General features: G+C 35.4%; 1 long non-coding RNA gene across 1 annotated transcript; it reads right to left on the bottom strand.

Annotated features, from left to right (window-relative positions):
• Nucleotides 1-364: 364 nt before the first annotated feature.
• LOC117025486 (uncharacterized) lies at nucleotides 365-24,804 on the bottom strand. Its single transcript, XR_004423630.1, has 3 exons — nucleotides 24,676-24,804; nucleotides 11,749-11,835; nucleotides 365-467 (listed from the first exon to the last, which is right to left on the bottom strand). It is a non-coding gene; the product is annotated as an uncharacterized LOC117025486 (long non-coding RNA).

Genomic DNA, 24,804 nt, shown 5'->3' on the forward strand with positions numbered 1-24,804 from the left:
AGGATGCCTTCCTTGACCATACTTTAGTCAGGCTCCTGTGAATGCTCTTTGCAAGTAGGCCTCGTCCTCAGTCTAGTCCTGGGCTTGCCTTCAGCAAGAATCCTGTTAGGCCCTTTTAGCAAGGATTTTCCTACACTTGATGTCTAATCAAGTTCCTCTTAGTAATTTTCATCCACTGATCCCCTTCCCCCTACCTGTTGTTTGTAAATGTTAGCTATATTTGTTTTATTTGAAGTTGAACTCATTTCTACATTCAATTCTCTCTTCCCTACTGCAGTAGTTTGAACAAAATATGCCTTGCCATTTTTAACAAGTGTCCTGTACAAAAGTTTTCTTTTATACTTATGAAAAAATTCAGAATACTTACATTTTCTTGAAGAGCTTTTGGCAAGAAACTTCCCAATCGAAAGATGGCATTGTTGAACTCGATTCTGTCCAGCTCCACTCAGAATCCACTATTCACATTACTGCCAAAGTATTCAAAGGGACAAATTGGTCAACTAAGATTTTGTTCTGTTCCAAGATGTTGTGCATACACTCAGGAGGAGAAAGAGCATCAATTTATTGGGAAATATAATTAAAAACAAAATCTCCCTATCCAGAAAACCTCTCCACAAAGTTAGAAGATGAAAACAAAAACAATTTTATTATTTCATACACATTAAACCACAATATGTTGAAAGATATTGAGTGAATAAGCAATCCATTCAATAGATTGCAAGGACAGGAAAAAAAACTCACTCTTTTTTATAACTAAGTAGATATAATGCAGCCAAGTAGATGTTTGCAACTAGGAACCAGGTGACAGCTAACATTAGGCCCATCTCCTCCCAAGAAACTGGGAGATGTAGCATTACTTTCCTTGATAATTATATTTCTTAAAGCAGTCTTTGAGGAACTTGAAGAAACATTCCTGAGTTTTGAGATAGGCAAGAGGCTTATTTAGCCATTAAAAAGATGTATGTACATTTGAAAAGGACAAAGAAGGAAATCCTAAAAGATAGAAAGATGTAAGCCTTTCCTCGTATTTTTAATAGCTAGAAATAAACCTCTTGATTTCAACCTGTAATTACCCTTACACAATACCTTAAGGAAGCCTGAACCATTATAGCCAGCATCCCGTGTAAAATTCCCATCTAGAATTTCATTTCCCCAAAGCAATGAAACAAATATTGGGTCATTTAAGAATAATACTGGTAAAGTAATAGTAATAGTAATTATTTATTAAAAATTACTGTCATGTGGGGTGTCATGCAGGGTCTCTGGTCCCACTCCCCACATAAGAACGCAGGACATGGTGAAGCCAAAAAGGAACACCCACGGAGCCATAGATAAGGGAGTCATACCACTATATTCTCGCTGGCTGCAGCGGCCTCTCTGCAATTCGCAATCCACAATCTGCCCTTGCTAGCCCCCATTTCCTGCTAGCGTAGCCACGGCAGTTATATTAGTGGCCAATGGCTCACTGGTTACAGCTGACGGCCAGTTAGCCACAGCTGATGGTCATCCAATCACAGTAGATGGCCATTTACTACCCGAGTGAGCATCTTTCCACATAAGGGCGAGAGCCTGGAAACTGCACTTCTGGCTCTGTCTCCACAGTTACTGTATCTTAGGAAGGTTAGAAACTGTTTTACCAATTGTTGTCTTATTATCTAAACCTTACAATAGTATTTTGACTTTGATAGGCAAAACTGGGTCTCTGATTATTGGCCTAAATATTCGTGTTCTCTCAGCCAGAGCCAGATTTAATTTGTCAGAATGTTGGGGTGTGTGTGTTTGTGTGTGTGTGTGTGTGTGTGTGTGTGTGTGTTGAGAGGGCTTGTGAGTAAGGATGGGAGAATGTGTTTTTCCTTCCAGATATAAATTTTGGATTTGTTCTGAAGAACATGCCCCACTAGTTCAGATCTTAAAAGGATGCTTATGAAATAAAACATGAGTCCAACACATTTATTTTAATAAAATGGATGATATCTTCTTCTTTTTTCCATAGGGGAATACTTCATTTTAAAAATATTTTCACATAAACCAAACCCATTCTAAATAACTCTAGTCTGAACAAATCAAATCAAATCAAATTGAGTTTAGTAGAAAATTTCCTGGTAAAATAGTGATAAACATAAGCATTCAAGTGAATAAACTAATAATCTATATGACTGCTAAGAAAACCATGAATTAATTGGATTTTATACTCACTCATAATAAATCCCTTGAATTCTGCAGGCAGTGACCAAAGACTCTTTCACTTTTATCATGCAAGATAATGGGATTATCAGCTAAGCTGAGTCTTTAATCTTTGTTAATAAAGTAAGATGAATATTTAGGAAATACACTAGGTGGGTTGAATTTGCCAAAAAGAAAAAGAGAGAGACAGAGAGAGAGACAAAGACAGATACAGAGAGAAGGGACGGGAGAGAGAGAGAGAGAGAGAGAGAGAGAGAGAGAGAGAGAGAGAGGGAGAGAAGAAGAAGAAGAAAAGCCTTAAGTGTTAGATTGCTTATCAGGGAAACAAATGAACTGTAAGCACATTTGCATAGTTGAAGGGAATTTCTACCCATGGTTGCAAGGTATAATTACAAAGTTGGTTGTCTAATGCAAATAATTGACATGCATAATGAGAGACTTAATTTGTGTGCTTTCATTTCTACCCCTTTGATTGAAATATGATGTATTGCAGTTTTTTTGTTCTTTCAAACATATTAATTTAGTTATAAAAAGGAAAGAAGTTAATCATTTCTTTGATTTTTTAATGAGAGATGAATATGTTCCTTCTGTTTTAATTTACATGATTTTTATTCAGTATTATTTTTATGTTCCACTTCAAACTGTGTACATTTAACTATCCAGTTTGCTAGATGATTGCTTCAAGCAACTGACCTCTGTTTATTGAGTTGGCTAAAACACTTTGTGATTTTAATAAATTCATTTTATCACTATTGATTAATTGTTTGTCATATAATTGATGGCTGGCATAAAACACTTTATTCCATATCACAATATGTTTAGCTCTTTATGAAGTCCACTTGCAAAAAACATTCAAATTTATCCATTTGAAAAAACTGAAATAAGCCCACCTAAAACAGAACACATAACAGATTTTGAAGTCCTGACTAAATCTAAAAAAAGAAAAAAATCTGCAATGCAGATATTATTGTCTTTATTTTTCAGCTGATGACATTCAGGCTCAGAAAGGTGAGCTACTTTGCCCAAGGTCGCACAGATACTAAGTTTTAGAGCCAAGAATGGAAGCCAGGGACAATGCTCTTATCTCATGTGATCACTATTTCTGAACACTTTCCCCAAAATGTTGCCTTCTGTCACCTTATTCATGTAAAACATCTGTCTCACATGCAATCTTATGCCTAGGATCCATTTCCTACATATGGTAGACTACAGACAACACATTTTGTTTTGATGATGAACCTGAGTGTCACAGTGGTACAAGGTCATATGAGGTCTGACAATTAAGTTTGTGAACTCATCCTAGAAAAAGTGCCACATACCTCATTGCTGAATATCACTATGGTCACCTTTGAAATACTCCCCTTGGGAAACTATGCACTGATGCCAGCACCTAGTCCACCCTTCAAAGCAATTTGGAACTCTTTTTCTGGAATGTCCATCAGAGCTGTCGTCGTATTACACTTGATGTCTTGAATGTCATCAAAGTGTCTTCCTTTCAATATTTCCTTTATCTTTAGGTAAAGAAAGAAGATATTGGGGGCCAGGTCAGGTGAGTAGGAAGGGTGTTCCAATACAGTTATTTGGTGGCTAAAAACTCCCTCACAGACAGTGCCATGTCAGCTGGTGCATTGTCATGATGCAAGAGCCATGAATTATTGGCAAAAAGTTCAGGTTGTCTAATTTTTTCATGCAGCCTTTTCAGCACTTCCAACTAGTAAACTTGGTACAAATTTATAATGAAAAAAATTCCTCTGATATCAAAAAAAGGTTAGCAACATTGTTGCATCATGTTCGCAAACTTAATTGTCAGACCTCGTCTACATATGTAGAGTTACACAAGTAAATATCCTGCATCAATAGACATTTATAAGTCACATATCATCAGATTCCTCAACAGTGACAAAGGTTTTCTAGTGGAACCACATCTCCAAAATTTTAAGGAAAAAATTATTTTGAGTGTAGATTCTGCATTTAGCCAAATTATTAATCTTGAAGATAGATTGAATATATTTTCAACTTCAGAAGATTTCCAAAATTGTATGCGAAATGTACTAGAAGTGATGTTTTAACAAAACCAGGAAGTACATTTTTAAAAGTGGTAGATATGAGATCTAGGAAATGAAGGCTCCTGCACAGCAGAATGGCAAAGAGAAGTTGAGAATGGGCACTGTATATGATGTTAAGAGAACTGTCCACCCGTAGGAGGAGGATGCTGGGCTACTATTCAAAAGTATCCAGGAGATTAGTTAATGGTTCTAGTAGATTACACTGGTATTTGAGCGTCTGAAAACATGTATAGGATTTGAAAGTTCTAGTGTAGCTTTGAGAGGGAAAAAAAAGAAACAGTGATGAATACTAATAAAACTAATCAAATATTTTTAATTGGTGTTTATGAATACGAAGGATACATTTAGACATGTGTATAAGAAAAATGTTTACTAAATGAATTATTGACTAAGCCATATATTGTATATTATAGTTATCATAAAATGTAAACCATAACAATTTAACAAAAACATTAACATGTAAAATAGTGGCAAAATGTCATATAGAGATGATTTTATCAGAGAAATAAACCCTTGAGTACTATATTAAGTCATGCCTAATGTTGATAAACCAAGAAATATCCTGAGTTGCTAGACATGTTATTTAGCTACACGAGGGTATATGTCTAAAATGGGATTTAATTTTGAATGTGGTTACCTTTGGTGAGTGGGACTATGGAATAGGGAGGGGTTGGGCAAAAAATTGCCCTTTCATTATGAAACTTTAGTCCTATTTATTTTTAAACTTAAACATATAATTCTTCATAAATTAAATTAAATTCATCAAGACAAACACAATTATTGTTAGCATGTCATCCATATTAGTGACTTCTTCCTTCACAAATAATGCCTGCAGAAGTATACTTTATGTTCCCAATTAGGGTTTTATTTTCAAGTGCACGGGTATAAAGGGACTTCAATTCACTCCTTTGATATGGCTGTGTCAGAAACACAGTGCTGATATTTTGTCTACCTCATATACATGTCAAGGCCATGCCGAGATTTAATTTTCCACATGGTAAATTTCTGGTTGACAAAATTTGCATCTGAGTTTCACATATAATTAAAACTAAATATAATTTTACATTTTTATTGGTATTATGTCAAAATGAGATCAAGTATCTACTATATTTGAATAAATCAAACCTGAAAGAATGGGAATGAGAAGAAGCTAATATATAGAGAGTACCTACTAGGTGCTAGGCATTATACAGATGATTTACATTTATTTTCTTCATTAATCTTTATTTAAAAAATGTTTTCTTTGACATCTCTGCACCAGAAGCTCCAGCTGTCTCCAGAGCCTGAGTTCCTAACCACTCATCAGACTTCCTGCCTACATGTTCCTCATGAAGTGGGAAGTTCAAAAGCAAAGCTGTTTTCCTCACCCTTGAAGAAAAAAATATGAAACTAAACAGCTACTACTGATTACTCTCATTTATTTTAAGGCAGTGTCTCTCCTGCTTTCCAGACACACAAACTAATCAACTAACACTGGCTCATTTATATAGTGTGTGTGAGTGTGTGTGTGTGTGTGTGTGTGTATCTTTTTCCTAGGCTAGTAATTTGACTCAGCTGTTGTGCTAATTGGAAGACATAGCCGGTGGTCTATATTCTGTAGAGAATCTTTCTCTTCTAAAATGTCACTTGACCCATTTTGGCTTTGACCTTGGAAATTGAGTCCTCTCTTATTTATCTATCCTTTGCTAAAGGGGAGAAGCTTCAAAGCATCTCATTTTGCACATCATATAAAAATATATCCAGAATTGGCACTCATTAGGGTTTGAAATCCTTGTACTAACTTTAATTAGTTCTAATTAGTCCCTCCACGTAGACAAATATTAAAGAAAGGAAAATGGATATTTTAATCTGAGGGAAGATGCTTTCTAAAGAGTCAGCAGTCTCTATCTTTCTACGGAAGAGTTTTTAATTATAATCATTTAGAGTGTATTTTTAAAGAAAACTATAAAATTTCAAGAAAGTGTTCACAGAAAAGCTTCAGAAATTGTCCCCATATTATTTTTTGTGGTTATTTTTTTTCTTCAAAACACGCATACATGTGCACACACACATACTGCATTTGCCAGAAAGGAAAAAAAATTAAGTTTTTCATTGTCATTTGACTCTTCTAAATCCATGAATCAGCAAATCACTTCAAAGTTTCCTCCTGAAGAGAAAGAGGAAGCATCAGCATCTGTAGAACACCTGCACACACAGATAGGACCACATATTATTCCACATCTGTAAGAATTTTGTTCCATAAGAATGAGTCAAGTTGGGGCATTTTTGTTTTTTTTCCAAAGCCTTTATTCTGACTCAGAATTAACCTCACTCTGAGGTTAACTGTTAAGATTGTGTGCATATTATTAAAGAAAGGGAAAGATTAAATACCTATGAATGCAATAACAAAAAAGATTCCTTATTTATTAACAGCTTTCTCATGTGGAAAAGGACTTCAAATCCTTTCACAGTTCAACAGGAAATACTCTAGTGTCTTTGAAGGGAGGACATCAGCTCTGAAACTGTGCAGGCGAAATTTCTCAGGTGGGCTCTAAAATGTACCTTCTGCAAACATGACATGAAGAATCCAACAAATGTATTTATTTTTTTAGAAAAACACAGCTTATAAGATTGTATGCTCAGATCAGTCTCTATAATATTTGAAGATGACATTTATGCTCCTTGGTGTACATTTTCATTCTTCCCTTAGTGACCATTGATATGTATGTGCTCTAATAGATTCCCTAATGCTGCCCAGTGCTTGCCAACACCTGTCTCTCCCTCCCCTCATCTCCCCAGTACACCCTACATTACAATTATATTTGAAGCACTTGTGTTTGTTGGCATTATTATGTTTATATCTGATTGAGAAGGACAAAACATTTTTTAATACTCTGGTCATTCCTTTTGCCAAAGAAGATTGAGTTATAGTTATGCTGTTAAAATGCAGGATTTTTTTTAGGAAACGAGGATGGGTGGGAAGACAGGAGATCAGGATAGGAGTGTCACACTTTTAGTTGTTTTCGGCCATTTGTAGGTAATTCTGTATGTAATTGGTAGCAGCATTGATAACAAGGCACTCTAATCTATCAGGGTAGCATAATGTTAGCCTAAACAATAACTATAAAATACATGTAGTGGATGCTCCAAAAGGTATTGTCTTGTGTTTATCATGCTTTGCAATGTTTATATTACATTAGATGAAATTTAATGAAGTAAATTTGTAGTAGAACATATGCTCTGTGAAATATGTGAAGACAGGGGGAGGCTTGGAAGATCTAATATTCTCACAGCCATAATGTGAAATGAGCCAAGAATGTAGTTATGGTTGAATCATGGCAGGTGCTATTGGTGTTCCACCCACATACATTCGGCCTCCCTCACCCTATCCATGCATGTCAGCCTGCATTTCAATGACTAGCATCTGTATTTTTGTGGGAGGGTTTCCCTCAGATTTCTGAAACCTGTTGTACCTAAATAAATGTCCTTCTGAGGGAAGCCCGTAAGCAATGAACACAGATATGACGATGTAAATATTTTTGCCCTTTGGCCCCGTAGCAAAGCATGTGTTTACAGAATCTCTCAGTTTCTCCATAGGACTGTTTCAGTCATCCCCTGATGTCACCCACTGTTGCCTCTCTTCTTCCGGGCCACATGTTCCATTCTCTGTTGATGTCTCTGCACCTTCTGAATAACTACATGCACTGAGTTCTCAGTTCTGGGTGGTGTGGAGTGGCGGCTGCCTCCACAGGGCAGAGCAAGGAATCCAGCAAGACAGGAATTCTTGGCTAAGAATGGATTTAGACAATGTCTTCCCTATTATCCTATAAGATGGGAAATGTTCTTGATGTTAATGTCCATATATGATAAAGGAAACTACAGAAATGTGGGAGTTGGGACTATTAAGTGATCCCAGCTTGAGCCAACATGAGAGGCAAGGAGCTGGGATTGTGTTTGGGAGAATTTAAATAGAAAACAAAGAGAGTGCAGAGGGCCCTGGGATTGAGTAAAGGGTTTGAATATGAGCCTTGCCATGAAGGCACCCAACTCAGGCTCCTGTAGGATTGGGATAAATAGATGGATCATGCCCCAACAGTACGATATATGAAGGTGAGTGAGGACAGTTTGCTATTAGAACACGAAAGTGGGATGCATGACTAAGCCTGGGACAGTGGAGATCTTCAGAAACGACAAAGGTGTCAGATGCATGAGTAACATTAAACAGGTATATCAATTTAGAGAAGTCCTGGGAGCAACAAAGCAACAGAAAGTTTTGCCTTTTTCTTAAATAAGAATTAGAATTTCAAAGATTCTTTAGGTAGCTACAAGTGGTTGGATATGACTTGAGACTAGGATATTGGTGGGGGAGTCACCAAGAGATGGCATTGAAAAGTTGGAAAATTCTACATTTTGAAGTTCTCTGTCATAGCTACTGTGAGCAAGAAGGAAAAGGAGGAACAGCAGAGGGCAGAGTTTCCAAAAAGATACTTGGGAAGGGAAGGAAGAGGCTGAGAAGAGTAGGGCAGCATGGGATTGTCATGCAGGGTCTTTGGTTCCTCTCTCAGCAGGTGGACACAGAATACGGTGAGGCCAAAAAGGAACACCAATGGAGCCATGGAGATGGGGTTCATATCATTATATTCTTGCTGGTGGCTGGGCTGGAAGTACAGGAAGTAGGACCAACATGATCTGCAATCCACAATCCGCTTGCTAACCGCACCTTCTAGCCGCAATTTGCCGTCTGCTTCTCTGCCAACCAACCAACTCCCTTGCCAGTGTAGCCCCAGCAGTTATATCAGTAGCTAATGGCTTAACATTTACAGCTGATGGCCAACTAGTCACAGCGGATGGCCATCTGATTACAGCTGCTGGCCGTCTAATAACCTAGCCAGCACCTTTCCACGTGAGGCCGAGCGCCCGGAAACTGTTATCCTGGCTCTGTCCCCACAGGGAACAAAATCAATTTGTATTCATTTTCCATTGTATCTTATCACTGATGTTGTGTTGGTGACTTTTAAAAATGTATTTCATTTTTTACCTTTAATAGACTGGATTTTGGTTTGTATGACTTGACTCTTTCCTATGCTCTAAATGGCAGTGAAATAAATATGCTGTTTTAGCATCATCCAAACTTCAGAGCTAGATTACCTGTTTTTTTCTCTTTTCTCCCAGTAAAGGCAGCATTATCCCTATATTTAAGCATCTACAGTTCATTGCTAGTCTAGTCTTTAAATTGTAAGCGCTTTTGTTCTCATCTTTTGTACACATTTATTTGATATCATGTGTTTTATTCACTGCAAAGTACTGTAGGCATTCATGTAACTATAAAAGTAATAATACTTATAATAATAATTTTATATTGAGTCTCCTGAGTTATATTGTTTTCTGGCATGGAAGAGTTTCAGAAATGCTAGGTGACTACTATACCCGTGATAATTTCATGAAAACAAGATGGGAAGATGTGCGTTTATGAAGCCATACCACCAAACCTATTTTCAAGTAAAATAAATAAAGTACTGTTTTTCTTTTCTTCTAAAGATTGCTTGACTTTTCCAAAATAGCTAAAGTCTGTGTGACATTCCCACATCGGCAGAATACTGCACTCTGCATTGAGGTCTGTTTTGCAATAATAGGTGTACATAGTCTATATAAAAAGTTCAATAGAGGCCCACATTCTGCTATGTGATTTTTCAGTGCTTTGGCTACACTATCTCATAATAGGAACAAATGTTCTGTACATTATTGTGATTTCTAGAGATATTGACACATATGTGAATAGCCCAAAGCAGAAAAAGCTACATGTATACATGTGTGCACAGTATTTAAATTATTTTAATATATAACAAAGTCAATTTATACATGCATTGAAATATCAGGACTGGCAGCATTTACTAGGTGATCTTGATTATTTTTTTCATTTTTTGTTTCATAATTAAAACAGAAATACACTTACCCATTACACTGGACTTTGTTAAATGAAACATCGTGAAGTGTTTTGTCTTGTGCTTAATGCAGTAAGAATTTAATAGCAACAATTACTAAATTACTATTACTCAAGAAATTAGAACTGACATAAGAAAAGCAAGACAGATTAAAGACATCATCTCCCTATAATCTAGTCCTTTTGGAATCTTGTGTGTCTGAAAAGCTACAATCTGGAGATTGAGCCAAAAATATCACTGGACCACATGTGAAATGTGAGAACAAAAGACCATCAGAAATTCATTGAAAGACTCTGTGTGAATAACTTCCACCTGGTTCTAGAAGGACTGGGTAACTGGTTCCTGAAGCCTTTACACACCACTACAAATATCTAAGGGCATGAGGGGCGAGGCTGGGGAAAACCTAGCCTGCAGTGGGATTTATTAGTGGGCAGCCTGATAGTAGGATCAGAGCCACACAAAGTAACAAGGATTCTCAGTGCACAAAAGTCTGAGATAACAGGCGGAGTCACATATCTTATCTTACCAGATATTGCAGTTATCCTTGTATTATTCTTCAACAGTATTATTTATATAGATTGAAGAGATGTCAAATAATGTGTAAATTCTGTTTAGAAGGCATTTTTCTACATAGTAAACCATTTTTTAAATGTGAAAATTATGCCCATCAGATGTTTTGTTAGAAAATTTAGCTCTATAAAATGATGTATTTTTTAAGAGTTCCACACAGCTGAATCTTGTAAAATGATTTCTGTGTTATAAAAGATAGATAACAACAGTACTAAGCATTTATTATGTCCCAGGTGTTTCATCTTTTTAATCTCTGGATCAATTAGGATGTTTTTATCTCCAAGTAGAAGACCAAAAAAAAAAAAAAAAAAAAAAACGCCTATATCACCAAGACAAGACATTGAATTATTCTCTATAATGAGAATAGCTGGATAAGAAGTTCCAAAATTATTTAATTCAGTTACTAAAAGATGTAGGGTGGGTTCTTATTAGACTTTTCCCTCAAACTTTCTTTAATTTCCAGAAGATGCTTGTTACAGCAGCTAGGTTGTGCCCATACTAAACAATGTCCAAGGTTGGAAAGAAAGAGGTGTGATATGGGTCTTGCTCAATACACATTATTTCTATTTCTTTTTCTCTTTCTCCCTCTCATTAAGTGGGAATTTTTTCTCCAAACCTCATAGATCACATTGTTCAATGGTGTATCTAGTTCCTAACTGTAAAGACTGCTCATATATTTTACTTTTGGTATCCAAAGGAATGTCAGCTGTTTGAGAGGTGAAGTGACCTTCATGACTGAGGTTCTCCTATCTGCACCTATACTGAGATGCTCTCAACTAAAGAAAGTTGTCTCATCTGAAGGCATGCCCCATTCTGACGCAGCTCATAACCAATAATAGGTTTTCGTGGAGTATAAATGCCCAGCCCCCACCTCAACATGGGTCATCTCTGAATAGCTATCTCAGCTTCAGAAGTCATAGTGGGATCAACAGAAATGCTTAAAACAAAAACGTTTAAGAATGTATTGCAGCCCAGCTTCTTCTGCTTATCCTGCATCCATTACTCACCTATAGAAAATGAATCTGACAACATTCTTCAATACACTTTTGTCATGCTAATTTCCATCTCAGTGTCAGCTTGTCAGGGAACCCAATCTGAAAGAGATGGGAATAAAAAAGTGAGATGGAGCTCTAAGATGAGTAACTAACAATCTACTGATTCTAACTTAATTCTCAAAATAATTCTGTTATTAATGTCACTCCTTTTAGGAATAAGGATAGAAAGAAGTATAGAGGTGTCTGATATCACACAACACAAATTTGTGTCATGCATATTCTCCAACATCATGCTTCTTCTATTGTCACATTGATCTTAGATTTCTTTTTTAATTTAAAAATTAATAATTTAACTATGAAAATTAAATATTTCGGTGGTTCACTTATCTGAATAATTTTGGATGTTTTGTTTTGGAATTAAATAACTAGTAAAATGTAAGTGCACTAGGAGTACTATTATTTTATCTGGTATTTATATTGATCTATTACCATATTTTATTCCTGTTTAGTCAATCTTTTATGGCTATCTGCGTTATTGCAATTCTATACTAAGTCATGATAAATCTTCAGAATCCCATGATCATTGACTGGGGTTTTCTATATTATTTGCTGTTAAATCTTGTCTCAGAATATAACTGTTACTTCTTACTGTAATTTTGCAAAGCATGATGACAACTGCTGAAATTTAATCAATATCCTGACCACTCCAGGATGCACATTTTTTTTCCTCTGAGAATTCCTCTAGAGACCCCAGTAGCCTAGGAGATTATCTACTTATTTAAAACAAGTTTGGTTTAATGTTGCAAATTAACACTGGGAAAATCTGAGCGGAGACACAAAATGTGTATTCCTTAGAATCAAAGTTAAATTTTTTTTTTTGCTGTTTTTGGTATTTTTATTGATAGGTAATTTTTGTTTTATTCCAAGAAGCATTAATTGCTGCTTTTATATATCATAAATTTGGCGCTTTGATATTGAGCCAGATATATTTATTGTGTTGAAGCATCTTGCAATAAATTTACTGAAACACATACCGTTCCACAGGCTGGGTAAGTGGGAAGCAGAACCATCTAGAAATTACAAGACTGGAGTTTTGCTGTACAATCTGGGACAAGTCAACCAGTCTCTCTGGGTTTCAGATACTTCTACTACAGAAAGGGAGACTTGAACATGACATTTAAATAGCAATCTTAGCAAAGAAATAGAACATAGAAAGAAAAATAAATGGTAACTTTAGAATTACAAAATACAATAAATATAATATAAAACTCAGTGGATAGTCTCAACAGAAGAGTGCATTGGGGAGAGAAAATAATTATTGAACTGGAAGATAGAACAATAGAAATTACCTAATCTGAAAAACAGAGAGAAAATAGTAGACTGGACAAAAAAAACAAACAGGGACTTAAGACCGTGGTACCATAATACAAGCTCTAAAATTATTGTCAACCAAATTCCTAAGAAGAGGAGAAAAAGGGCAGGGTGAAAACATTGCTCAAATAAGTAATGCCTGAGAACTTTACATATTTGGCAAAAGACATAAATCTACAGATTCAATAAGCTGTGAAAACTCCAAAAAATAATAAACACAAATTGATTTACAGTAAGGCACTTCCTAATTAAATTTCTGAAAACTAAAGAGAAAGAAAAAAAATCTTGAAAGCAGTGAAGAGAAACACAACTTTACCTACAAAGGTAAAGCAATTTGAATGACAGTGGATTTCTTATCACAAACCATAGAGGCAATCCACTAAGGAATGATGCAAATTTTTTTCAACTCCAGAAAGTAAAGAACTATCAATGCAGAATTTAGAGTCCAGCAAAGATATCCTTGAAAAGTGAAGAGGAAATATATTCTCAAATAAAGGAAAACTAAGAGACTAGGTGACAAGCAGACCTGCCTTAAAAGAATAGCTATTGGAATTTGTCTAAATAAAAAAGAAAATGATGAAAGAAGGAATATTGGAATATCAGAAAGGAAGAAAAACAACAGAAAGTGTAAAACTATGAATAAGTACCTTTTTCCTCCTCTTGCATTTCTAAATCATGTTTAACAGTTGAAGCAAAAAATATAAGATATACAAGAAATATTCCAAACAATTGTATTCTAAAAAGAGAAGGGTAAAATGACATAAAGAAAGTTAAAGTTTCTAACTGCAGATGAACTTGTAAAATCTTGACACCAGTACACTGTGATATATATGTAATAATACCTAAAGAAGCCACTAAAAGAACTGTATGAGATGCACTCAAAACATAGCTAACTCCAAATGGAATTCTAAAAGGTGTTCAAGTAATCCACAGGTAGACAGAAAAAGAAAACAGAGAGAACAAACAAAAAATGAAAAAAAAAGCTGATAGATGTAAGCTTTAACATATCAATAATTACATTAAATTTAAATGATCTAAATGGAAGAGTTCAAAGGTATTGACAGAGTAAATTGCAAACATTACTCTACCATACGCTTTCTACTAAACATTTACTTCAAATGTGACAATGTAGGTAGGTTGGAAGTAAAAATTTTGAAAATTATATATATCATGCAAATATTAATTTTAAAAAGCAGAGGATACAATATTAATATCAGATAAAGTAGACCTCAGTCAAGAAAATTTCCAGAGACAGAGATAACCACTATACACTAATACAAGGATCAATCCAACAAAATTATATAGCTATTCTAAATGTGTATGCATCATCAAACAGAACTACAAACTATGTAAAGCAAAAACTGATAAAACTGAAAACAGAAATAGACAAATCTGCAACCAACACTTCTGGATTTCAATATCCTTCTCTGAACAATTGATAAAACAATTAGAAAATCAGAGAGAATACAGAAAAACTTTACAACACCATCAACCAACAGAATATAGTCAGCATTATAGAATGCTTCACCCAAGAATAGCCTAATAGTTATTATTTTCAAGTATCCATGGAACATATACCATGATAGACAATATCCAGGGTCAGAGGGGAAAAAAATGCACTAAAGCGAATGGCAATTAAAATAAAACATATCAAAAATTGTGAGGCACAGATGAAGCAGTTCTATGAGGGAAGTTTATAACACTAAGTGGTTACGTTGGAAAAGAAAAAAAGTCTCAAATCAATAATTTGTAACCCCTATTTCAAGAATGTAGAAAAATATAGAGCAAAACAAACCCAATGTCAGCAGATAAAATAAATAATAAAGAAAAGAGAAGACATTGATGAAATGAAAAGCAAAAGCAATGGAGAAAATCAATGAAACAAAAGTTTTTTGAAATGATTAATAAAATTGGCAAACCCCTAACAATACTGACAAAGTAAAATGAGAGAAACCACTAATTACCAATATCAGGAAGAAAGGAAGGGCTACAGACTGCAAATATCAAAGGATAATTGGGGATACTCTATACACATAAATTTGACATTTGGCTAAAATGCAGCAATTGCTCCAAAAGCAAACTACTACAATTCACCCTATGCAAAATAAATAATGTGAAAAAATTAAATTTATAATTAGTAAACTCCCTAAAAAATTCTTCAGTTCCAGACAACGTTATGAAGTTTATTCTATCTAAACTTTGAAAATAATTAAGAACAAACATACATCTTCTCTTTCTGAAAACAGAAAAGAAAAGAAAAAACTTCCCAATTTATTTTATAAAGTCAAAACCAGACAGACAGGATGACAAAAAAGAAAAAAAGAAAGTGAAGACGCTAATATCACTCATGCATAGAGATGCCAAAATTCTTTGAAATACTAGCAAATAAATATCAACAATACACAATAAAAATTATATATCATGAAATATGATAATTATTCCAGGGACACAAGGATAATTCAATATTTGAAAATCAAACAATATAATCCACTATATTAGTTGGCTAAAGAAGAAAAAATCACATGATTATATCAATTGATACAAGTAAAGTATATGACAAATCTCAACACAAATTCATGATTGAAATCTCTCCGAAGGGTTCATTCAAAATGGCAGAGAAATTAAAAGCTGTGCTTGTCTCCTCCCATGGCCACATTAAAATTATAAATAAAATATAGAACAACCAACCTGGAGAATCATTAGAAGTCTAGCTGAACAAAAGTCCTATAAAAAAGGACATAAAGAAAATGATACGTCAAGACTTGTAGGAGCAGTTAAAACACAGAGTGGGCCAGCCGCACACCTGCATTTGGTAACTGAAAATCCAGAAGGATATTCAGACACAGAGGTCCTCCACAGAGAAGTGAGGGACCCCAACCCCACACTGGGATTCCCAACTCAGAGTACCAGTACCAGGAAGAAGAACCTCCACAACATCAGTGTTTTTCATCAGCTATGAAAAACAGTGAGGATTCTGACTATCTGGGTAGGACACAAGGCTGTGGAAATCTCAGAGGTCCTCTTAAAGGGCCAGCACACAATCACTCAGAAGCAATTGCCATGGGCTCCAGAGGAGGGACAGTGACTCAGGAGGCATACAGGAGAGAATAAGTTGTATTGGCTTCAGGGTGAGGACTGGAGGGACAGTTGTCCTTTTCCCTGTGTAGACTCCTCCTCCCATGCAATCGGCAGGTGAGTGCCATCTTTCTTGTGTATAGCTTTTCCCCACAGGTCCAAATTCAAGTCTTCATTGGTCTGGTGAGCTTCGCTTACTCCACCTTGGTGACTCCCTGGGATCCTTCCCACCCAACTCATAAATCACTGGGGGTACATTCTGTCAGAAGCCAGCCCCACTCATGCTGCACTCCTTGGACAAGTCCCAAGCATTCCTGGGCCCCAGGTGGCAGTGGCTTGACTCGGTGTTCTCTGAGCCTTTTGCTGAGTAGCTCCAGACTCAGCACTGGCAACTAACCAGAATCTACATTAACCTGGTAAACCCCACTTGTCCACCCCTGCTGATTCCTTAAGACCCTGCCTCACTCAACTCCCATAATGCACAAATCTCTATCAGCAGCTGAGTTTATGGGAGACTGGAGGTAGCAGCAGGACTGGAGGGGCCCAGGCTTCTCATAGAGCTACCCCAAATCAGGTAGTGGTAACAGCCTCCTCATTTCCCAGCATGGCCTCTCCTACATGCCTGCAGTTCTACCACAGGTAGCGAATAACCACGGATCACTTTATATCTCCTACCAGGTAACTCCCAGCCAGTCACAGGCAGTGGGTGATATGGGCCTAGAGTCCCTCTCAAGAGGCCCTAAGACCAATATACTCAAACGTCTTCTTCAGACCACAGCATAGCACAACCCAATTCTCCCCACAAGCAGCAAAACCAAAGGGCAGTCTCAGCAGGCACCAGTGCCCACTGTTGTGAATCCAGTTCCATGGAATAAATCCCATAAACAGCAGCCTGGAAGCTGTGGACATAGCCAAAAACCACAGCCAGTCAGCCTGAGGGTCAATCCCACCCACTGACTTGTCAATAACAATCAAGGCTCAACTATAACATCATGGCACATACAACCCACACATGGGACACTCCTGGGGAACTCCATGGAGGTCACCAAGGAGACTGAACCACTGGGTCCCACAAGGCACCTACTAAATAAGGCCCATGGCAAGACTGGGCGACCTAGCCAATCTACTTAATGCACAGAAACAGACAGAGAGGCAGCCAAAATGAAGAAACAAAGAAATACATCAAAAATGCGAAAACAGGAGATATCTCCAGAAAAAGAATTAAACGACACGGAAGGAAGCAAACCTACCAGAGACAGAGTTCAAAACACTGATTATAAGGATGCTCAAGGAAATTAGCAAGAATTTAATTAAAGACATAGCAAGCATAACAAAGGAAATAGAAACCACGAAATAGAATCAATCAACAATGAAGAATATAATAACTGAAATGAAGAATGCACTAAAAATAATTACCAGCAGACTAGATGAAACAAAAGAGTGAATCAGTGATTTGGAAGAAAAGGTTGCAGAAAACACTCAACTGGAACAGCAGAAAGAAGAAAAAAAGGAGATATTTTAATAAACCTCTGGAACAACATCATACATAACAACATATGCATCATAGAGGTACCAGAAGGAGAAGACAGAGAGTAAGAGATTGAGAACTTATTTGAAGAAATAATGACTAAACTTTATTAACCTAGTGAACGAAATACACATATAAGCCCAGTAAGTGCAGGGAATGTCAAACAAGATGAACCCAAACAGGTCCACACCAAGACACATTATAAGTAAAATAGCAAATGTTAAAGATAAAGAGAGAATCCTTGAAGCAACAAGTGAAAGGCAACTAGTTAATTACAAGGGAGCTCCCATAACATTGTCAGCTGATTTCTCTACAGTAAGTTTGCAGACCAGAAGGGATTGACATAAATATTCAAAAGCAAGGACCTACAAACAAGATACTATACCTATAAGGCTATTATTCATAACTGAAGGACAGATAAAGAGCTTCCCAGACAAGGAAAAACTAAAGTGTATCATCACAAAACTAATATTACAAGAAATGTGAAAAATAATTGTTTAAGAAGAAGGGATAAACAGTATAAATATGAATAATAAAATGACAATAACTATGTATCTATCAATAAACATTTTAGATGTAAATGGATTAAATGTTCCAATCAAAAGACATAGAGTAACTGAATAGAGATGAAAACACGATGCATGCACATGCTGTCTACAAGATACACACTTCAGATCAAAAGACACAAAAAAGTAAACGAATGGGAAAAGATATTTTATGTGAATGGAAAGAAACCAAAAAAAGTAAGGATAGTAATACTTATATCAGACAAAATAGACTTTAAAATAAGGGCTATAATAAGATATAAATAGGGGCATTACCTAATGATAAAGGGATTAATCCAACAAGATGATATAACCCTTGGAAACATTTATGCACCAAACATAGAAGCCCCTAAATATATAAAGAAAATATTGACTGACATACAGGGAGAGAACAACAGAAATACAGTCATAGTAAGGGACTTTAACATCCCATTGACACCAATTGACAGATCTTCCAGACAGAAGATCAACAAGGAAACAGCAGCCTTAAATGACACACTAGACCAGATAGATTTCATTGATATTTTTAGATCATTTTACCCCCAAACATCAGAAGATACATTCTTTTCAAGTGCACATGGGGCATATTCCAAGGTAGACTACATGTTAAACCAAAAAACAAGCCTCAAAAAATTTAAGAAGATTAAAATCATATCAAGGAGTTTTCTCTGACTACAATGGTGAGAAACTAGAAATCGGTTATAAGAAAAAAAAAAGTGAAAAACACACAAACACACATAGGCTAAATAACATGCTACTAAACAATGAATGGGTCGACAATGTGATCAAGGAAAAAATAAAATATATCTTGAGATAAATGAAAATGAAAACAAGACCCAATATATATGGGACACAGTGAAAGCATTCGTAAGAGGAAAAATCATAGCAGCAAGCGCTTATCTCAAGAAAAAAGAAATATCTCAGATAAACAATGTAACCTTACACTTAGACAAGTTAGAAAGAAACAGCAAACAAAGCCTGAAGTGAGTAAAAGGAAGGAAATAACAAAAATTAGAGTAGAAATAAATGAGAGTCTAAAAAAAAAAAAAAAAAAAAAACCCACAAAAAAACCACAAAAGATTAATGAAACGAAGAGCTGGTTCTTTGAAAACATAAGCAAAACTGATAAACCTTTAACTAGACTCATCAAGAAAAAAGAAAGAAGACCCAAAGAAAATCAGAAATGAAAGAGGGAGGTTACAAGTGACACCACAGAATATAAAAGATTATAAGAAAATACTATGAGCAATTGTATGCCAACAAATTGGACAATCTGGAAAAACACATAAATTTCTAGAAACATACAATCTTCAAAGATTGAGTCAAGAAGAAACGAAAAATCTGAACTGACCGATTACTACTAACAAAATCAAATCAGTAATAAAAAAGACTCCCAAAAAGCACAGTCTTGGACCAGAAGGCTTTGTGGGTGAATTTTGTCAAATGTTTAAATAATAATTAACACCTAACCTTCTCACACTATTCAAAAAAATTCAAGAAGAGGGAAAGCTCCCAAGCTCATTTTACAAGGGCACCATTAACACTGACTCCAAAACCAGGCTAAAACATTACAAAAAATAAAATTACAAGCCAATATGCTTGATGAACATAGATGTAAAAATCCTCAGCAAATTATTAGCAAACTGAATTCAGCAATACAATAAAAAGATCACACACCATGATCAAGTGGGATTTATTCCTGGGATGCAAGTTTGCTTCAATATCCATGAGTCAATTAAAGTTATACATCACATGAAAGTTATACACCGCAAAATGAAAGATAAAAGTCACAGGATCATATGAATAGATGTAGAAAAAACCGTTGACAAAATCAAGCCTCCATATATGATGAAAACTCTCAGCAAAGAGCGAGAACATACCTTAAGATAACAAAGGTAATATACAACAAACTCTCAGCTAACATTATACTCAATGAGGAAAAGCTAAAAGCATTCTCCTTAAGATCAGGAACAAGACAAGGATACCCACTTTCACCACTTTTATTCAACATAGTATTGGAAGTCCTAGCTTCAGCAATCAAACACGAAAAAGAAATAAAAAGCATCTAAACTGGAATGGAAGAAGCAAAACTGTCATTGTGGATGACATGATATTATATAGAGAAAACACTAAAGAGTCCCACTAAAATTCTGTTAGGATTAATAGATAATAATAAGTTCAGTAAAGAAGCAGAATACAAAATAAATATTCAGAAATTGGTTGCATTTTTATACACCAATAATGAACTGTAAAAAAAAAAAAAATAGAAAACAACCCTATTTACAATTGTATCAAAAAAAAAAAAAATTCGACCAAGGAGGTAAAAGACCTGTACTTGAAAAATTATAATCTATTGAAGAAGATACAAATACATGAAAGCATATATCATGCTTATGGATAGGAATAATTAATATTGTTAAAATGTCATTCCACCCAAAGCAACCTATAGATTCAGTACAATCCCTATCAAAATATCAATGGCATTTTTCACAGAACTAGAACAAATAATCTTAAAATTTATATGGAACCACAAAAGACCCCAAATAGCCACAGCAATCTTGAGGGGAAAAAAGAACAACATTGGAGGTATCATGCTACCTGACATCAAAGTATACTACAAGGCTATAGTAATGAAACCAGCATGGTACTGGCATAGAAACCGACACAGAGATCAATGGAACAGAATAGAGAGCCCAGCAATAAACCCACACATATATGTTTATTTTATCTATGACAAGGAGGCATGGATAAACAGTGGAGTAAAGACAGTCTCTTCTAATAAATAATGTTGGGAACACTGGGCAGATATATTAAAAAAACTGAAATTGGCCACCTTCTTACATCAGGTAAAAGAATAAACTCAAAATTGATTAAAGAAAAGGAAAAACAAATCGGACTACATGAAAGTAAAAGTTTTTGCACAGCAGAGGAAACCACCGACAAAATGAAAATACAACCTAATAAATGGAAGAAGATATTTGGAAATGATACATCTGATAAGGGGTAATATCCAAAGTTTATGAAGAACTCACGCAACTCAACACCAAAAAATCACCAATCAATTGAATAAAATGGACACAGGACGTGAAGAGACATTTCTCCATAGAGGACACATGCATGATCAATAGATACAGGAGAAGGTGCTCAATGTCACTGACGATCAGAGAAATGCAAATTAAAACCACAATGAGATACCACCCCACTCCTGTCAGAATGGCTATCATTGATAAATCAACAAACAAGTGTTGGAGAGGATGCAGAAGAAAGGGAACCCTCATGCACTGTTGGTGGGATTGCAAATTAGTGCAGCCACTATGGAAAATGGCTTGGAGATTCCTGAAAAAAAAAAAAAAAGAACTACCTTTTAACTCAGCAATTCCGTATCTAGGTACTTATCGTAAGAAATCCAATATTCTTCTACTTATAAAAGATGTATGTGCCCCCACCATGTTCATTGCAGCACTATTTATAATACACAAGATATGAACGCAACCCTAGTGCTGGTCAATAGACAACTGGATAAAGAAGATCCAGTGCGTTTATACAGTGGAATATTACTCAGTCATTAAAAAAGAATGAAATCTTACCATTTGCAACACTTGGATGGACATAGAAGCTAAGTGAAATAAGTCACACTGAGAAAGATGAATACCATATGATTTCACTTATATGCAGAATCTAAAGAACAAAATAAATGAACAAACAAAACAGAAAGAGACTCATAGATACAGAGAACAAAGTGATGGCTGCCAGAAGAGATGGGGGTTGGGAAGCTGGGTGAAAAAAGTAATAGGATTAAGAAATACACATTGGTAGCTACAAAATAGTCACTGGTATGTAAAGTACAGCATAGGGAATGTAGTCAATAATGTTGCAACAACTATGTGTAGTTCCAGGTGGATACTAGACTTACCGTGGGAATCACTGCATAAGGTATATAAATGTCTAACGATTGCTGTGCACCTGAAGCATTGTCAATGGTAACTGAAAAAAAAAAATTAATGTACTTGCCAGGTGAACTCTTCTTGGCAGCAAGGAGATAGAGAGGAAGGAGTTCAGTAAGACAAGGTTGCTGAGCAAGGTTGCCTGAGGGATACAATTCCCTTTTCCTGCCCTGGCCTTGCTTTCCTTGTCTGCTAATTGATAATATCATCTTTGAGCAAATACAGAACTTATTTTTCTTTTAATGATTTATTTTTAAACAAATATACCATCACGTATAATTAACTATTTGAAGGCAATTCTACATATAGTAAAATGTATTATCAATATTTCACAGCTGCTTTCTTTTAATTTTTGGTGTTTAATAATGCATCTACATCTTTAAATGATAGAATACAAAAGATCTGTCTGCACCAACCTATCCCTCAGTTTCATTCCCCAGGTGCCATTGTTCAAATGAACTGCTTTGTCTGTTAGTTACTACCATATCTCCAAATGATGTGCTCCTACCACTATTTCTTAATGTATTATTAATTATTAATGTATTATTAATAGACGCAATGCTGGCTGCCTATTATGACGACAAGGATTTAGCTCTATAATTCACATGCATACACACATACACTGTCATACTTTCTCTACTTCGTCCCTCGAATACAGTTTGTGTATAATCAGAATGAAATAATTAGTGTTATATTACAGCAATATAATTCAAATAGTTGTCACTGAAGAATCAAAAAGTGTATAATAATTGAATTTCCTAGTGTGATTTTATTTCCCATGGTAATAGTGATTTTGCTGTTGTTGCTGTAAAGATAGCACACCCCAAATGTCCAGTATCTACACAGTTTTTGACTCATTGTCAGCATTCAATAAAGAACTGTTGAGTATATAAACGTTTTTTGGAGCATCTCTGCTTATTAAATTAACAACTGCCTCATTGTTCCTTTGCAATTTACCAATCATATAGCTTTATCATTTCTTTTTCTGAAAGCACTTTTAGTTTATTTTTCTACTGAAGTTCTGTTGCAGATACTTTTACCTGATTGCTGCAGGCTAAACTAGCTGTTCCCTAGCTTGTCATATTAATAACAAGTTATAATACATAATAAAAAGCATTTAAAAACTTGTGAAATGACAGTCATACCTAGTGAGTAGGAGTGCTCATTTAAAATTTTATGTTCATTTCAGCATAAATTTAGCAACATATCATTAATTTATTCATGCAATAACTCATTCATTCAACAGATATATTTGAACACTTATCAAGTGCCAGGCACTGTGCTTACATTGAGTGTCAAAGATATGCTCCTCAAGAGTTTTCCAGTCAGATAATGGGCTATAAAGGAAACCAGGCAATTGCACTTAGAACGTGATCAGAAAGTACAGTAGGTATGCAAAAGAGAGAAGAATCTAGGACTACAGTGTAGGAGATAATCATGGAGGGTCTTCACAGAATTTGTGGCATTTGATGAAGTTCATAAAGGACAAGGGGGCAACTAGGAAAATGGAAGAACAAAGCAGAAGTAAGTGCTCCTGAAATTTTAAAGTTATAACATAGAGCAAAACTGCAAAGCATAGAAAGCCTGCAGAATAGGCTTATGAGGTGGAGAGGTCAGATAATAAAGGACTTGAATGCCAGTTAACACAATATGTGGTTCATGATGACATTTAAGGAAAATATTTGGATTAAAAGAGACCACTTAGCAAGCTATCGCACTAGGTTAGGAGATGACTTTGAAGTCCTGAACTTAGAAGTTGTCAGTAGGATTATAGAGAAGTGGGTAGAACTGAAAATTTAATAGGAGGTTGAAAGCAAAGGATTCATATCTGAGCAAAGATCAGTTAAAAAAACACTGTTTAATGAGGCCTGTCTTGATATTGGAACTGAAAAGTTCTTAGCTAAGTCAAGAGTGCTCTTTAGGAATTTAGACACAGTTCATCGCAAGAAATTGTCAAACCTTTTTTTTTTTCTAACTTCTGTGAACAAATATAGTATTCATTACCTAATGCATACATGTAGCAATCCTGGCCTTCACAGAGATTAATTTTGGTCAAAAAGGAAATGTATACTACAATTGAATAGTTCAGAATATTGTAATTAGAGACAGATCATAAAATAACAGCAGCGTATAAAGGAGGTCAGTGGAGGTCAAGCATAATAATGTTTCAGACATTTCACCTTTGACTTTTCAAACATGTCAAACCAAATAGGTTTCCAAAATGGAAAGTGATCATTAACATTTCTTTAACAACAATAATTGATATCTAGTAAACCCATAACTAGCAGGAAACATAGTAAACTCATCTTTCCAATATATAAGGTAGCAAATGGAATAGAATTAAAGAAATTAAAGAATCAGAAGTAAGAAAGGAAAGTTGAAGACATGTAATTTACATTTCTACTCTACAGCTTTTTTCCTCTTGTTTTGAATGTAAGACCACATGAAAATTTATAGCATGTCAATGAATATTTACTTGTGAGCATGAAGAAGGGCAGAACACAGGGGTCACCACGGTTAACCCAAGGAGTCCTTCTCCTGGAGAACATATCTTCAGTTGTAGAAAATTCCTCTATTTTCATCCCATTGATGTGCTCCCTTGAGC

Source organism: Rhinolophus ferrumequinum, chromosome 8 (assembly GCF_004115265.2).
Source record: "Rhinolophus ferrumequinum isolate MPI-CBG mRhiFer1 chromosome 8, mRhiFer1_v1.p, whole genome shotgun sequence".
NCBI classification, from domain to species: Eukaryota; Metazoa; Chordata; class Mammalia; order Chiroptera; family Rhinolophidae; genus Rhinolophus; species Rhinolophus ferrumequinum.